We start from the raw sequence: 16,774 nt of genomic DNA on the forward strand, positions 1-16,774 counted from the left end.
CTAGACTTGAATTCAAATGGATTTCTTATCCAAGAGTGGGATTGCTGGGTGTAATGGTAGTTCTTTTGTGAATTTTTTTGATGAAGTCCCATATTGTGTTTTCATAGTGACTGCATCAGTTTACATTCTCTGTGGGGTATTTGAAGGCTATATGAACCCTAAGACCTTCCTAAAGCCCTCTCTGACTCAGGTGGCTTTGCTAGGCAAAATGATGAACCATGGGATCAAAAGTTTGAACTCTGATGAACTTATCACTCCTTTTCCTATGGTCTTCTGATAGCAAGATGTCAACAGCTCTTTCTGTTGTCATGCATTTCCCACGGTCTCTGAGAAAACAAAAAACAAAAGTGAAGAAAACATCCATATTTTCTCCAGGTCTCCGGAAGCTGTCCAGGAGAATAAAGCCGAAGGTTCACCCCACTTCTGACCCTGTCGAAGGTACCGTGGAAATTCATTCATTAAGTTGATTCAAGAATAATTATTCTAGGGGCACCTGGGTGGTGTCCAACTCTTGATTTTGGCCCAGGTCATGATGTCAGGGTCATGAGATTGAGCCCCGTGTTGGGCTCCATGCTGGGTATGGAGCCTGCTTCAGATTCTCTCTCCCTTTCCCTATGCCCCTCCTCTGCTCACACTCTCTCTTTGTCTCTAAAAGAAAAAAGAAGAAGAATCATTACACTAGTTTTCAGTGTCCCATACTTAAGACAAAAATGCCAAGCCATATTATTTTTGTTTCACGTGTGAAAATTTTAATTTAGCTGGTCACTCATCAGTTTATAACCACAGTAGTCAAATGGCATTTGCAACTCAAGTCTGTTCACATTTCACGGTAGGCATAGTGAAGCTACCAAATGGACATTAGTCTGTTATTAAATATTAGGAAAAATAGATCTTTTATTATTTTTAATGAATAGACGTTATTACTTCGAATAGGTTTAGATTAAGATAATAATTGAGCAGATAATATAAAAAGTTTCCCTATCACCCTTATCCCTTGGCGCACAATTTCCACAATCCTTAAAAGCTTCATCAGTGTGGAACACATGTCACGAATCACAAACCAGCGTAGTGATATTAATACTCATTGAAGGCCAGCATCGCTAGGAAGGTCTGCTCTGTGTTGTGCAGGAGTATGGGTTTTGACAAATGCGTAAAGTCGTGTATCCACCATGTACAGAGTAACTTCACTGCCTCGAAAATCCTGTGTTTAACCTATTCATGCCTTTGCCCTTTCTCTAGAAATCTTAACAACCGTTGACCTTTTGTCATCTCTATAGCTTTCCTTTCTCCAGAATGTCATCTAGTTGGAACCGTAAAGCATGTTGCTTTTCCAGACTGACTTCTTTCACTTTTATCTATACAGTTCACATTCGTAGATGTCTTTTTGTGACTTGATTGCTCAATTATTTTTTTAATCTTCTTTTTATTATTGTTTGAGAGAGAGAGTGAAAGTGTGTGGGGAGGGGCGGAGGAAGAGGGAGAGAGAATCTTCAGCAGCCTCAGCAGGGAACCCGTCTGACATGGGGCTGGATATCATGCCCCTGAGATCATGACCTGAGCCCAAATCAAGAGTTGGATGCTTAACTGAGTGAGCCAGCTATGTGCTCCGTTAGCTCAGCTATGTTTATTACCGAATCGTATTGCATCGTAAGGGTGTATTGCCGGTTGTTTCTCCGTTCACCTAGTGTAAAGGACAGCTTAGTCGCCTCTAGATTTGGTGTTCATAAATCAAGCCGATAGAAGCACTCCTGGGCCAGGTTTCATGTGGACACATTTTTCAACTCAACTGGGTAAATACCTAGGAGTGAGATGGCTGGATGACACAGCAAGACTGTGTTTTGCTTTGTAAGATTTGATAGGATTCACCAGTCAAACCATCTGGGGCCGGCTCTTCCTTTCTGGGAAATGTATTAACTATCGGTTAAATGTCTTTGATACCTGCCTGTTCAGATCATCTATTTCCTTTCAGTGGGTTTTGGTAGTTTTGTGACTTTGAAGGAATTGGCCTCTTTCCTTTCAGGAATCCTAGAATTTTTCCATGTATTCCTTTAGAATCCTTTCAACGTGATGTCTCCTCTTTCATCTGATGTTAATGTGTGTCTTCCCTATTTCTTCATGGTTAGTCAGGCTAGAGCTTTATCCATTTTACTGATATTTACAAAGAACCAGCTTTTGTCTTGGTTTGGTGCTTTTTGTCTGAGAGTTTTTTGTGTTCCATTTCATTGGTATCTGCAATTATATGATTTTTTTTCTCTTACTTGCTTTATATGACATGACTCTTTTTTGCCTTGTTTTCTAAGGAGGAAGCCTATTCACTTTGAATCTTTCTTACTTTCCAACACGATGACATTCAGTAGTATAAATTCTCCCAGGCACTGCCTTTGCATACATTTTTGTCAACGTATGTTTTCATTTCGTTTAGTTCAAAATCTTTTCAAGCTTCTCTTGAAACTTCCTCTTTGACCATTTTTTAAAAATTTCCAGCTATTTGGGGATTTCCCAAGATTTCTTGCTGTGGTTGAGCTCTAGTTTAATTTCATAGAGGTCTGAGAGCAGCTGTTGTATTGCTTCTACTCTTTGAGATGTGTTGGGGTGTGTTTTATGGCCCAGCATGTGGTCTCTTGCTGAATGTTCCAGTGAGCTGGGGAAACAGTATATTCTGCTAGAGAGTCTGTGCTCCAGGAAACCTGGATTCCCTGTGTTCCCTTTCCTGTCTCCTCAGGGCCATGGTTTGTCCTGTGTCCTCCCCTCTCCATGGATCCGAGAGTGGTTGATTTTTCAGTGTCTTCAGGCTTTTTCTTGTTCGTAGGGTGGACAGTGATCGCCATGATCCTTGCATGTGGAGCCCTCTACTTTTGTCTTCATGTGCCCTCAATCTTCCTTCTCCTGAAATGTGTCTTGACTTCAAGATATTTGGGCACACGCTGCTTCCATTCATATAACCAGGTCTCCAAAAACAGCTGAGAAGCCTGTGTCTAGATGTCAGCTTACGTAGCAAAACACACGTTTTCTTTGACGTTCCACCTTTTACATTGGCTGTTATCCTAAGTTAGAGGTTTACAGAAATATCAGCCATATGCTTTCACTCAACGTGTTACCCTCCCAGAGGTATGGACTAGTGAAAATAGAGAATATATGTGTTTTTACATATATCCATTGAGTATCCAGCCTTTCACACACAATGACAGACCAAGAAACCCATTGACAGAGATGGATAGATACGCATGTACATAGGGAGTTAGTAACATAGAAAAAAGAAAAGGTAACGTTTTGAGATGAAGAGACATATGAATTTCTGTATGTAGACAATTGCATCCTTGTGCACATAGAGCTCCAGCTTTAGAAAAGCACGAGCCTCTATTCATGTGGTTGTGAGGTAATGCACAGGTCAGGTCCCCTGAGTCTGCATCCAGCGCGCTGTGCAAAGGCGAAGCTCTGGTCTTTCGCATGACTGGGCAACAGGTCTTAGCTTGAGGTGCTCACGTGTAGGAGGAGGAAATCACACAAGATGATAGAGTTTCACACGTTGTAGAACACGAGTATGTTAGGTACATAAGCTCTCTCCCACCAGTCAACTGGTGTTCATCGTGTTGGACCAGATAGCTGTCAGGTCAGGCAACTAATTCATTCTGGAAGCATCATGCACATTATTTTGGGAAATGGCCACTTAGTGTGTCCTCAGGCAGTCAGCAAAAGCATTTCTGAGACCTTTATGTGACTCCTTAAGCACCGGGTCTGGCTTAACATAAAGGAGTCCTTTTTAGGCAAAGCAGGTGTGTGTCCTGGGGAAAGCACTGGCCTGGGAGCTTGGACAGCAGAGTTTGACTGCAGCTCTGAGTTTTGTGGAGTTATGGCATCTCAGATGAGACATTTCACCTCCAAGGAACCTTCCTGAGCATTTCCATGGCATGCTTTACTTACACTAACCATTCAACCCTCACCACCAATGCAGTACTTTGCTTGCTAAGGGCACTGTTCAGATGGAGAAACTGAGGCACAGAGCTGAATGCGCCCAAGCACACAAGCTCTTAAGTGGAAATGCCAAAATGTGCACCCAGATGGCTGGGCCCATGCTGCTACTCTGAGATACTGAACTGCACTTCCCACACTGACAAGCATAGCTCTGAGCCATGGGTTCAACAGAAACCATGCAGGATCTTTCCAAGGCCTGTGTATATATCTGAACTGCATGAGTCTACAGAGATCCCAAGTACTGTCTACCATTATGAGGTGGCCTCAGTGGTCACATGGAGGGCAGACTTGGGCATAGCCCTTAGTGTGAAAAGCACACAGAAGGTCCAAACTGTCTGTCCAGCTCACAGATTTTGAGACTGGGAGGCACAACATTGAAAAACCTGGTAAATCTCTCTCAGTGTTGGGTCACTTCTCAGCGGCTGGCCCCAAACGGGAATCAAGAGATAGTTTAGTGCTCTTTGATTGCATGATCCCCCTGAGCCCCAGAAAGCCTCCAGTGCTGGCAATGACACACCCAAGCAACAAGGACAAATAAGAACTCCAAGTAACATTTGGTTACTAACCCAGGGTCCACTCTTTTTCCTGCACCTCTCTTACAGAGATGGGGTAGAGGACGTCAGGAGGAACCCAGCCTTCCCACTGTAAAGGACCATCCCATTAGTGGATGACTACTGCTAGCACGGAGAGCCACCTGACTCAGTGAACACATACATGAGACACACACTGGACAGAAAAATACCATAAGATTAATGATGTTATTTTTATTTATTTCATATTTTTAAATTTTTGGACTATCTTCTGTCTTTAGGGTGTCTTTATTTTTCATCATTATTTTTGAATGGAAGTAGTTGAGTTGACACACCATATTCTGTTCATTTCAGGTGTACCTTTGCCTTCAATGGCAAAGCCAGGACTCTGTTTCTCCCTTCTTTGCTGCTTCTGTTCTCTGCATCTCCTTCCATGAAGAAGGGGGCTCACCAATAGCCAACTGCAGGATTTTCTTTTTTAATGTAAATTCAAATTAGGTAACATATACTGTATTAGTAGTTTCAGGGGTAGAACTTAGTGGTTCATCTGTTGCGGTAACAGCCAATTGTCATTCCATCAAGTGCCCTCCTTAAGGCCCATCACCCAATTACCCCATCCCCCCACTTCAGCAGCCTCAGTGTGTTCTCTAGATATATGGGAATATTACTCAACTGTTGAAGGACTCAAATCTTGTCATTGGCAAGTGCATGCTGTTAAACCAACCACATCCCTCACCAACCCCCCCCTTCTGCAGCCCTCAGTTTGTAATATAGATACACTGTAAATTACTCAACCATCAGAAGGAATCAAATCTTGCCATTGGCAACTGCATGCTGTTTAACCAACCACATCCATCTCCACTGTTCTGTCGTTCAAGTCAAGCAGAGCTCTCTGAGTCATTCATGAGATAGAGCACCGTGGCGGGAAGGTACTCTGTGTCCTCTAGTCTGTCTCCCATTCGGATGGCCAGTTGGAGGAGCTTCGTCCTGGCAGAACAAATAGAGAGACTTCGCTATGGGCAGAGGGAGGGGTGGCGCTCCCTCACGACACCACAGTGTGCAACCAGGCGACCTCTTTGTAGACTAACTGACTCACATCGACCAGGTTGCCTTAAGCTAGAAAGTCAAAGGTCTGTTTCTCCTTCGTTTTCTCATCCTCTTGTTTGCTTTTCCTCACCCACCAAGGAGAATGGCCCAGCAGCAGCTCAGCCCATGCTTCTTAACCAGTCACTCCCATACAGTCTTGTCCCGTGTCCATATCAACAGTGATCACAGAGTAATTCCCGAGTAGGACCAACAATGGACTGACACTTACTCTGTGTCCTTTCAGAGTCTACCAAAGAGGACCTTGGCAAGAAAGCACCATGGCCCAACACATCGAGGGTAAGCTTGGCTGTCTTTGCCTGAGAAAGAAATGTTTCTTACTTGAGTTTCGTCTTTTTGAAGTGAGTTCAGCTATGAAAACATGACAGTGTAGTTTTTAGACGTGAGGTACCATTTTCTTGGGGTGTTGGGAGGGGAGGTTGTAAACTGTGTGGTAGGGGACCTTTTACTCAGAAGCGGTTTTTCCTCCCTGAATTAAGAGTTTTGTAATTGTGCTTCAGGGAATTTAAAAGATTCATCCCCCAGGAAAAGCTCATGCCTTTTCCACGGGTGCACACTGTGCTTCCTTTCCGGGCCTTTGTCTTTCCTGCTGTTTCTCATTTGGTTTTCAATAGTCACCAAGAGAACCAGTGATGACACAGTATGCATATGACCTGACTCTCAGGGTGTGTTCTTTTCTGTAAATGCAGGTGGCCCCAGAACCATGTGGAGGTGGTACTTATTCTGGAATCAGTCCCTTGCTGAAGAAAAACTCTAGATGGTAAGGCAGGTTGGGGGGATGTCCTCACTGTCCTCAGTCTGGAGAGCCATCTTATTCCAGGTTCCTGGTAGGACTGAGGCTTGGGAGTGTGGGGAAAAGCAGACTCCAGGTGAGAAACTATGTGCATGTGTCTCCAGTCCTAGGAAACCAATGCATTCCCCCTGGGTGGTGTGGGTGTGTGTGCATGAGGCTTGGGGGTTAGGTGTCTTGTGTAGTGTGATTGTGAGTGTGTGTGTGTGTGTGTGTGTGTGAGAGAGAGAGCAAGAGAAAGAGTGACAAAGACAGAGACAAAGAGAGAGAAGACAGAAACATAGAGAGAGAGAGAGAAAGGTGTTTCTCCAGGAGATATGTCAGACAGATACTGCATGATGTCACCCTTCTCCAAAGCCATGTTATCACACTGCGCACTTTAGAGCCTTACTGCAGTGGGTGGCCCAGCAGGGGCTCTTCAGTTCATGCTTGGAAACCAGCTGGCTCCTTACACCCCAGCCTCGTGTCCATATCCAGCAACATTCCATGAATATTCTTGAGCAACAAGAGGAATGTTCTGACGGGTACTCTGTGTCCTAGATGCCTTGGAGGAAGACATGGATCCCATCAAAGGAGACAGCGCCGGAGGCACACCTCTCGCCATGGTGAGCTAGAAGTTCTTTGTCCGAGGGACAGATGTTGCTTTCTTGGTTTCTTTCCAATCAAATTCAGATGAAAATCAGACAATGTATATTTGAGATTATACATATAGATCTCATACAATTTTCCTTTTTGGGAGAGCATGGAGTGGTTGTCTCTGCCAACCGTTAGCTGATTGAGAGGACATTTAGCATTGGCAACACCAAACATGGTTCTAAACGCTGTGGTAGGATCCTGTCCCTCAGTAACACTTTCTCCTGCTTGGATGAAGCATTTTGTAGTCACCGTCCTGAATGGACTGGACAGACATGTCCCCCAGGAAAAACAACTTCCTAAGGCATCCAGTTCACTTACTTTGGGGTCATTGGACTCAACCACTGTGTTCCATCTGGGTTCCTAAAGTCATAGAGGGAAATAAAGCTCATGCAGACAGACAGTGTGTAGCATGACCTGAGCCTCACGGTGTCCTCTTTTCTGTCCCTGCAGGTGACACCATCAACCACCACCAGCGAGAGCGGTACGTATTCTGGTATCAGTCTCTTCTTAGATAAAACTCTAGATGTTAATGCAGGTGGGGCATCTTTGCAATCCTCCGTCTGGCGAGCCACCCTGATTGGGTTGTGGGGGTGTGGTGGACAGGAGATTTCCCAGGTGAAAAAGTGTGTCCATGTGTCTATAGTCCTAGGAAGCCATTGTATTCCCTGTGTGTGGTGTGGGTGTGTGTGCATGAGGCTTGGGGTTGGGGTGTCTTTTGTGGCTCTATGTGGTGTGATTGTGAGTGTGTGATTGTGTGGGAGACAGGGAGACATGGACACAGACAGAGAGATGCACAGAGGGAGAGGGAGAGATGGAAAGAGTGAGAGAGAGATTGCATATGTCTCCAGGAGGTGTATCCCACTGCCACTGCACAATTCCCATTGTCCACATTCTCAAAAAAAAAAAAAAAAAAAAAGAAAGAAAGAGAAGAAAAGACAAGGCGAGATAAAGAAATCTCATCACAGCGCACACATTATAGCCCTATTACTGCGGGAGACCCAGCGGGGCATTCAGCTCATGCCTGGGAACCAAACGCCTCCATATGCTCTAACCCCATTCATAGAGAGCAATACACCTCGAAGCATTCTTTTTTTTTTAAGATTTTATTTATTTGAGAGAGAGTGAGTGAGAGCACAAACAGGTGAGAGGGGCAGAGGGAGAGAGAAAAGCAGACCCTTGCTGAGCAGGAAGCCCCATCCGGGACTCGATCCCAGGACCCTGCGGTCCTGACTTGAGCTGAAGGCAGATGGTTCACCGACTGAGCCACCCAGGCGCCTCTCCCCGCATCTTTCTTGAGCAGCACCACCAATACGCTGACAGGTACTCTGTGTCCTTCTAGATGTGACTGATGATGGCGCTGTCTGGTCATGGCTTTTACAGAGGATCACAGAGGAGGAGGGCCTGCCTCTTGCCAAGGTGAGCTCGCCTGTCTATCCCCAAGGAACAGATGTTGCTTTCTGGGTTTCTTTCCAATCAAATTCAGATGAAATTCAGACAGTATACTCTGTGTTGGCGAATTGAACATAATACTAAAACAAAAATCGTTTTCCTAATCTCAACTGTTTGTATATGGAAATGAAATTATTTTTATATACAGATTTTATGTAAAAAGCTATATATACTTTTGAGATTCTACATATGTAATTTCCCTGGTGGGGAGAGCATTGAGTGGTTGTCTCTGCCAACCGTTAGCTGATTGAGAGGACATTTAGCATTGGCGACACCAAACGTGGTTCTAAACGCTGTGGTAGGATCCTGTCCCTCAGTAACACTTTCTCCTGCTTGGATGAAGCATTTTGTAGTCACCGTCCTGAATGGACTGAACAGACATGTCCCCCAGGAAAAACAACTTCCTAAGGCATCCAGTTCACTTACTTTGGGGTCATTGGACTCAACCACTGTGTTCCATCTGGGTTCCTAAAGTCATTGAGGGAAATAAAGCTCACACAGACAGTGTGTAGCATGACCTGAGCCTCACGGTGTCCTCTTTTCTGTCCCTGCAGGTGACAGGAGCATCCGGTGAATGCGGTACGTACTTTGGAATCAGCCTCTTCCTGAGACAAAACTCTAGATGTTAATGCAGGTGGGGCATCCTTGCAATGCTCAGTCTGGCGAGCCGACCTGATTGGGTTGTGGGGGTATGGTGGACAGGAGATTTCCCAGGTGAAAAAGTGTGTCCATGTGTCTACAGTCCTAGGAAGCCATTGTATTCCCTGTGTGTGGTGTGGGTGTGTGTGCGTGAGGCTTGGTGTTGGGGTGTCTTTTGTGGCTCTTTGTGGTTTGATTGTGAGTGTGTGTGTGTGTGAGAGAGAGAGAGAGGGACAAAGACAGATAGAAAGACAGAGAGACATAGACAGAGAGACAAAGACAGAGAAAGAGAGAGATGACCGAGAAAGAGAGAGAGACAGAGAGGGGGAGAGAGAGAGAGAAAGGTGTTTCTCCAGGAGATATGTCAGACAGATACTGCATGATGTCATCCTTCTCCAAAGCCATGTTATCACACTGCGCACTTCAGAGCCTTACTGCAGTGAGTGGCCCAGCAGGGGCTCTTCAGTCCATGCTTGGAAACCAGCTGGCTCCATACACCCCAGCCTCGTGTGCATATCCAGCAACATTCCATGAATATTCTTGAGCAACAAGAGGAATGTGCTGACGGGTACTCTGTGTCCTAGATGCCTTGGAGGAAGACATGGATCCCATCAAAGGAGACAGCGCCAGAGGCACACCTCTCGCCATGGTGAGCTAGAAGTTCTTTGTCCGAGGAACAGATGTTGCTTTCTTGGTTTCTTTCCAATCAAATTCAGATGAAATTCAGACAATATGCTCTGTGAGGCGAATTGAACATAATACTAAAACAAAAATCATTTTCCTAATGTCAACTGCTTGTATATGGAAATGAAAATATTTTTATATACAGATTTTATGTAAAAAGCTATATATACTTTTGAGATTCTACATATGTAATTTCCCTGGTGGGGAGAGTGTTGAGTGGTTGTCTCTGCCAATCATTAGCTGATTCGAGAGGACATTTAGCATTGCGACACCAAACGTGGTTCTAAACGCTGTGGTAGGATCCTGTCCCTCAGTAACACTTTCTCCTGCTTGGATGAAGCATTTTGTAGTCACCGTCCTGAATGGACTGGACAGACATGTCCCCCAGGAAAAACAACTTCCTAAGGCATCCAGTTCACTTACTTTGGGGTCGTTGGACTCAACCACTGTGTTCCATCTGGGTTCCTAAAGTCATTGAGGGAAATAAAGCTCACACAGACATGTGTAGCATGACCTGGGCCTCACGGTGTCCTCTTTTCTGTACCTTCAGGGGACAGGAGCATCCGGTGAATGCGGTACGTATTCTGGAATCAGCCTCTTCCTGAGACAAATGTTAATGCAGGTGGGGCATCCTTGCAATCCTCAGTCTGGTGAGCCGACCTGATTGGGTTGTGGGGGTGTGGTGGACAGGAGATTTCCCAGGTGAAAAAGTGTGTCCATGTGTCTACAGTCCTAGGAAGCCATTGTATTCCCTGTGTGTGGTGTGGGTGTGTGTGCGTGAGGCTTGGTGTTGAGGTGTCTTTTGTGGCTCTATGTGATATGATTGTATTTTTGTGTGGGAGACAGGGAGAGTCAGACACAGAAAGAGAGATGCAGAGAGGGAGAGAGAGAGATGGAAAGAGCGAGAGAGAGATTGCATATTGCTCCAGGAGGTGTATCCCACTGCCACTGCACAATGCCCATTGTCCACATTCTAAAAAAAAAAAAAAAAAGAAAGAAAGAAAGAAAGAAAGAAAGAAAGAAAGAAAGAAAGAAAGAAAAGAAAAGAAATTAACAGAAAAGAAATGAAACGAAAAGACGAGATAAAGAAATCTCAACACAGCGCACACATTATAGCCCTATGACCGCGGGAGGCCAAGTGGTGGCCCTCAGCTCATGCCTGGGAACCAAATGCCTCCATATGCTCTAACCCCATTCATAGTGAGCAATACTCCCCGAGGCATTCTGCTGCTGAGGTGAGGTGAGAGGCACATCCTGGAGCACATTTCTCTCTTCCCCTCACCACATCCCTTATACTGGGAGCAGTGCAAGACCTGCACTTGGCTCCATGGGAGAGAGGCTCATATGCAGCTGCCCGGAGACCCTCCCTGGCTGACGGGAATTCTAGAGGCCTGTGTGAAGGCTGCTGGGCTGGCAGCACACACTGGCTCTCACGGTCCCTCTGAGCTGGTCTCCTGGGACTGACTGGGCCCAGGACAGAGGCTCTGGGAAGCGGGGCCAGGATCTTTGCTCCTGTCAGATTCCACTGACAGCGACGGGCCTGGTCCCCACATCGTGGTCACGGCCCACCCTCGGACCTTCCATCCATCTGCTCGGGGCCTCCCCTAGTCCTTCCAGGTCTCAGGGTCTTTGGTGAACACTGCAGGTACTGGTGTTTATGTGGCCACACCAGCTGGAGAATGCCCGTCCCCCCACTGACAGAGTAGGGGAATTCGGACAAGTACCATTACCTCTACTGTCACATTCATCTCCTCTCTGGGCTAGGACACTTACGGGTTGTCATCAATAGGAAGTGTGTCTCAAGTGCCCAAGATGAGCCCAGGCATGGGGCAGTCACTTGATTGCCCAGTTGATGGTCACTCTCATGGCCCAGCATCACCCCAGGCCCGTGGCAGCCGCCTCCCTGTTAGCTGCATTGGCTTATTGATCAACTGATTGACTAGGGAGCGTGTCAGTAAACCCATGATCGTTCCTCCACTGTTTCCATTGCAGAGAACAGTCTGGTTGTTGGAGGTGACAGGAGAAGGGAAATAAGGAATTAATGATTCAGGGAGAGAGGAGGGAGGGTAGCAGGAGGGAGCAGAGGAAGGTAGGAAATCATGGGGACAGAAAGTCATGGGCACCACCGTGGCTGCCTCTTGAAAGAATGGGCTGACAGGCACTGCTTCCTGGTCCCAGTTATGAAATCTGAGGGCTGGGAAGGGCCCAGAGACCCTGGACGCCTTTCTCATCAGTGAGGTAAAGGGATCACGGCCCCATGGGTGGTGAGGTGGGGGGACTGCGGAGCTGAGGGCAGCATTGAGTTTTGGGGTCGGGGACATAATCCCGGGGGCAGTGGCCTGAGTCCTCACTTCACCCTGATTGTCCCCTTTCCTTTCCCAAGACCAGGCCATGACAATGCCCACTGTCATCCGTAAGGAAGACGACTTTGCAGGTTGGGAAGACGCGGACACATAGATCCACCATCCGCATGTCATTTATTTCCTCTTTCATTTTTATACTCTTTTTTTTTTTGGTAAAGATTTATTTATTTTATGTTGGGAGAGACTGAGATGGCACGAGTGGGGGAGGGACAGAGGAAGAGAGAGGGAGACCCCAAAGCAGAATCCCCACTGAGGGCAGAGCCTGACATGGGACTTGACCCCAGGACCCAGAGATCATGACCTGAGCCGAAATCAGGAGTCACATGCTTAACCGCCTTTGCCACCCAGGCACCCCTCTCCTCTCTCTTATTGACAAGGTCCTTTTTGTAGCTTTGGCCAAGTTCCTCTTTCCTGCTTGTTATGATCCTCCTCCTCCAGGGCCTGGGCTCCTCCAGGCACTTGATGTTCTTGGATCTTCAAATCTATCAACCCTCTCTTCAGCCCTGTCATTTTTGGGGCTCAAGGCACGAGATGCACAAATGTTCTATTTCTACCAACTCTCACCAGCTCTCTTGGGAATCCTCTAAACCTAACCCCTCTCCTCTTCCAGAAAAAAAATGTCTGATGCTCATGTGTACATTCATCACAATCCAAATTCTTGTTCCCCACGACTTCACCAACGATGATTTGGCTTTTCAGGGCCAACTCTAGACAACCTTATTGGAGCAAAATCATTCATTTGAGAAGCATCATCGGAAAGGAGGAAGCCCAATGGGCAGCACATTTTGGATGCTATGTTGAGACCTCCAAAAGAAATTCTGAATCCAAAGTTGTTTCACTAAGAGACCAGAAGGGTATATCCTTTTTGTTCTCTCCTGGACAGAACAGTGGCATACCTGGACAGTCATGGCCCAGGAGTTCACTGAAGGCCCCTCTCCTTTTCCCATGTGCTCAATCAAGACTGAAAAAGGAAATCTAAGTTTCCCTTGTAATTCAGTTCTTATACAACGTGTGAATGATCTCCGACTTTGTCCAGAGAACAAAAAAGCCTCTAAAAAGGGTTCTCTTTACTTGCTCTCAACCTTGGCCAAAAAGAAATATAGAGTTTCACAAGAAATTACAATTTTTCTGGGACACAGTTCATTATTTAAGACATAAACTGTTTCAAGTGGGCAAAAGATTTTCATCCTTCCATTTAAAGTAGCAAAACTTTCAGAAACCTGTGAGCTCCCTGGGTGCAAATACACATTAGTGATGATGGCTCTCCAGTCCATTCCCTTGGGAACACATGGGCTCTCCCACTAAGTGAGTAGCTGGAAGTACCTTATCTCTAGGAATTTCACTACCCAGACTAGATTGCACTACCCTACTACGTGCAGACATGGCCGCATATTGCAAAGAGCTCTTGTAATAGTGCCCAAGTTTTTCACCAACAGCTTCAGGCCTCTATTCCTGAAATCTTCCTAGAAGCCTCTTCATGATCTTCAACCTCAGGAAGAGACATCAGAGAAAAACTGCCCTTACACATCCCCTGAAGGGACCCCTTCAGGTACTGTTTAAAAACAAAGCAGTGTAACTCCTGGGAGGTCACCCTTGACTTCATATGTCTCCACTAAAATAAATAAAATAATTTAAAAAATCAGAATTTCACACAATTAGAGGGCTACTCAAACTGAGGCTTCTCAGAGATCCTCTGGAAATAGCCAGTCTTCAGAAGCAGGCAGTTGCCCCAAGATTTTCAGAACAGGCAAATTGTGATGGCTAGTGGGCAGTTTCCACACAAGATACTGGGTCAAGACTCCCATTTGATTCTTTTTCTGTTTTGTATCTGCTCAGTTAAAATAATTCTTCTCATTTTCCATAAACCGTTGTTGCCATTCACCCAGAATGACTCCTTTACTTATTTTACCCATTTTCTTATTCTAATCATTCTACTAATTATTACCCTTGATAGGTCAGAACATCCCTGATGTCACTCCTGGGTCTCTGACTGCTGGATGTGCCATCCATCCGCGGACGCCCCCCATGGCAAGTCCCTCTGGGAACTTCCGATTTCATCAAATGAAATGAATCACCAAGGTTGGAAATTCCAACTCCTGTGTCAACTCCAAACCGAGGCCACTTTTGATGATTCAGGCACACGACTTGGAGGAATTACTACGTATGCCCCAAATTAGAACAGTGTTCCCTTTGGTGGGAAGTGCATAAATAGAAAAAGCCTGTAAGAAACCTATCTCTAATGTTGGCAAAAGTGACTGGTAACTCTTGGCATGTCACTTAATCTCTCTACGTTTCAGTGCCTCCCACTAGAATATGGCTTACAGCCCCTGCTCTGCCCCCACCCACCTCAATAGGGCTGACCTGAGGATTACAGGAGATGGTAACAGGTATTGTCCACGAGCAGTAAAGCATCCTCCCCATGTAAAGCTAAGAGTGAGTGTCCATCCTCTCTTGCTGTGGAGCCATCCACGTTCCCTCTCTGGATTCCACCACCACCAAGTGTCTACCTTATTCTTGCAGTCGCTCAGTGATTGAACACTTAGGGAGATTATGAAACACCAGTCATTTATTTTATTTTTCTTAAGGCTTTCCTTGTGTTTAATTACTTTTAGCCTTATAACATAATTCTAATAAGTAGGCCACAGTCACATTTCAACATCTCAGAACAGGCATGAGACACAGAGGGGTGTACGTAACTTTCTCAGGTGCTCGTGGCTCCTGCCTGAAGTCAAGAGTATCACCTGACCCCAAGCAGTGATTCTGAAAACTCTGCCTCTGGCCAAACAACAGGGGGCACCCTACCAATGACCCAGTTGAAGGTACTGTGGGAATGGACTCATTAGGTTCATTCAAGAAGAATGATGCTACTTTATTCAGTGACCCATATGTAAGAGAAAATCATCAAAATGTGAAGCCACATTCTTCTCTTCTGTATGCAAAGGCAAATGATCAAGTCATTCAGTATCGCTGTAACTCCAGCAGTCAACATGCATTTCTAACTCAAGAATGGGCTCACCTTTACCAGTAAACAACATCTTTAGCTAACGTACAGACCTTTAGCTGATGTTTGAACCAATATTGGCTGAGACAGATCACTCCCTGAAAGAGTGTTCTTGGATTTTAAAAAATTAATAGGCATTATTGACAACAGGAGGTTTAGACAAATCTAAGAGTTGAACAGATAATATAGAAAGTTTCCATAACCCACGCCCCCCAACCCCAATTCCTCCACTAATAACATCTTATATGGATGTGGTGCATTTGTTATAATTAGCAAAACAATATTGATACACTTTTATTAACTGGAGGTCTATAAAGGAATTCAATTTTGAAATATGCCCAAACATGGAAGGACCTTGAAAACATATTATGCTCTGTGAGATAAAGCACAGAGAGAAAGACCAATATTGCATGATTCCACTTCAGGGCCCTGAAACCCTGCCACTCCAAAGACTTTGCGGGGAGGCCAAGACGGATGCCTTCCAGGTCTCCAGGGAGTCCAGGGTCTCATCAAGGCATGTGGCCTGTGAACAAGCAGGTGGTGAGCAGAACAGAGAGTGGAGGGCACTCCTCACAGTTTGAGGGGCTGAGGAATTTTTCCTAGGTCGGGTCTGGGATGGCAGGTCCAGCAGGAGTTGGCTGGATGGACCCAAACAGGCTCCTGCCTGTTGGTGATGAACAGAAGGGAGGAGAGTGCAGAGCAGAGAGGCCCAGGGGAGGCAAGCTGCTGCGGGTCCGACTGTGGAGCCATGGTCCTCAGGAGGGGCAGTGTGTCCCCCAGGGGACATTTGGGAGGGACTGACTGTGATAGGTGGCTGCAGAAAGGGACCCGGGAGGCCTGGAGGCTGACTGAGCACAGTCCAGGGGGACAGTAACCATTGTCACCACTCTACCCTTGCTGTCACAGACCCAAGAAGCCCCTCTGCTGATCCAGAGCTTTCTGGGTTCGTGGGGCACACATCTATTGAGTAAACACAAGTTCTCTCTGGACCCCACGATTTCCCGATTTTGAGGCCCACATCATCTGTCAATGAGTAGGTTGGCTGTCTTCTGTGTTTGTGGATGCCACCGCACCCCACCTGCTCTGGTTTTAATCAGGGCAGGAGCACAGCTGGGTCCCGGGCTGGGTCTGACAGTTGGCATTGCCTCTTCAGACGTGCATGGAGGCGGTCTGGTGCAGCCTGGTTGGGAGGCTTGATCATTCATAACATCTCATCAACTGCAATCCCTTGAAAACCAAGGAACTTCAGGAGCTATTCAGAGCTGCAGAAGCCCCCCAGAACTGATAACATGCACCCCACTGCTTCCTTGGCAGGGGGGTATTATTTGCAGGGGAACCCCCAGGATGGGGGCCACGCTGGGGTTTCCTGGGGGTGGGCGCAGAGGAGGGGCCGACAGCAGGGGACAGTGCTGAGCTGGCACCAGCTCCCATTCCCAAAGCTGGGATCTGTGGACAGATGGGGAGGATGACTGAGGGGAAAGACATGTAACCGTGGGAGAAGGGTGCACTTGAAGGAACATTCTAGGAGGAGGCACTGCCCTTGGCCCTGGGAGGATGGGGGGTGGTGGCAGGAGGGGTGAGGAGGAAGAGAAAAAGCAGGGAGCAC

General features: G+C 46.4%; 2 long non-coding RNA genes across 2 annotated transcripts; both read left to right on the top strand.

Annotated features, from left to right (window-relative positions):
- Positions 1 to 5,847: 5,847 nt before the first annotated feature.
- LOC148108526 (uncharacterized) lies at positions 5,848 to 8,452 on the top strand. The gene is made up of 5 exons (XR_015727817.1): positions 5,848 to 5,885; positions 6,296 to 6,320; positions 6,937 to 7,001; positions 7,483 to 7,513; positions 8,372 to 8,452. It is a non-coding gene; the product is annotated as an uncharacterized LOC148108526 (long non-coding RNA).
- A 581-nt stretch (positions 8,453 to 9,033) lies between these two features.
- On the top strand, positions 9,034 to 12,270 carry LOC148108527 (uncharacterized). Its single transcript, XR_015727818.1, has 4 exons — positions 9,034 to 9,060; positions 9,705 to 9,769; positions 10,355 to 10,379; positions 12,188 to 12,270. It is a non-coding gene; the product is annotated as an uncharacterized LOC148108527 (long non-coding RNA).
- The last annotated feature ends 4,504 nt before the right edge of the window (positions 12,271 to 16,774 follow it).

This window comes from Ursus americanus, chromosome 19, assembly GCF_024610735.1.
Source record: "Ursus americanus isolate L20-20 chromosome 19, mUrsAme1.1.p, whole genome shotgun sequence".
Classification (NCBI taxonomy): domain Eukaryota; kingdom Metazoa; phylum Chordata; class Mammalia; order Carnivora; family Ursidae; genus Ursus; species Ursus americanus.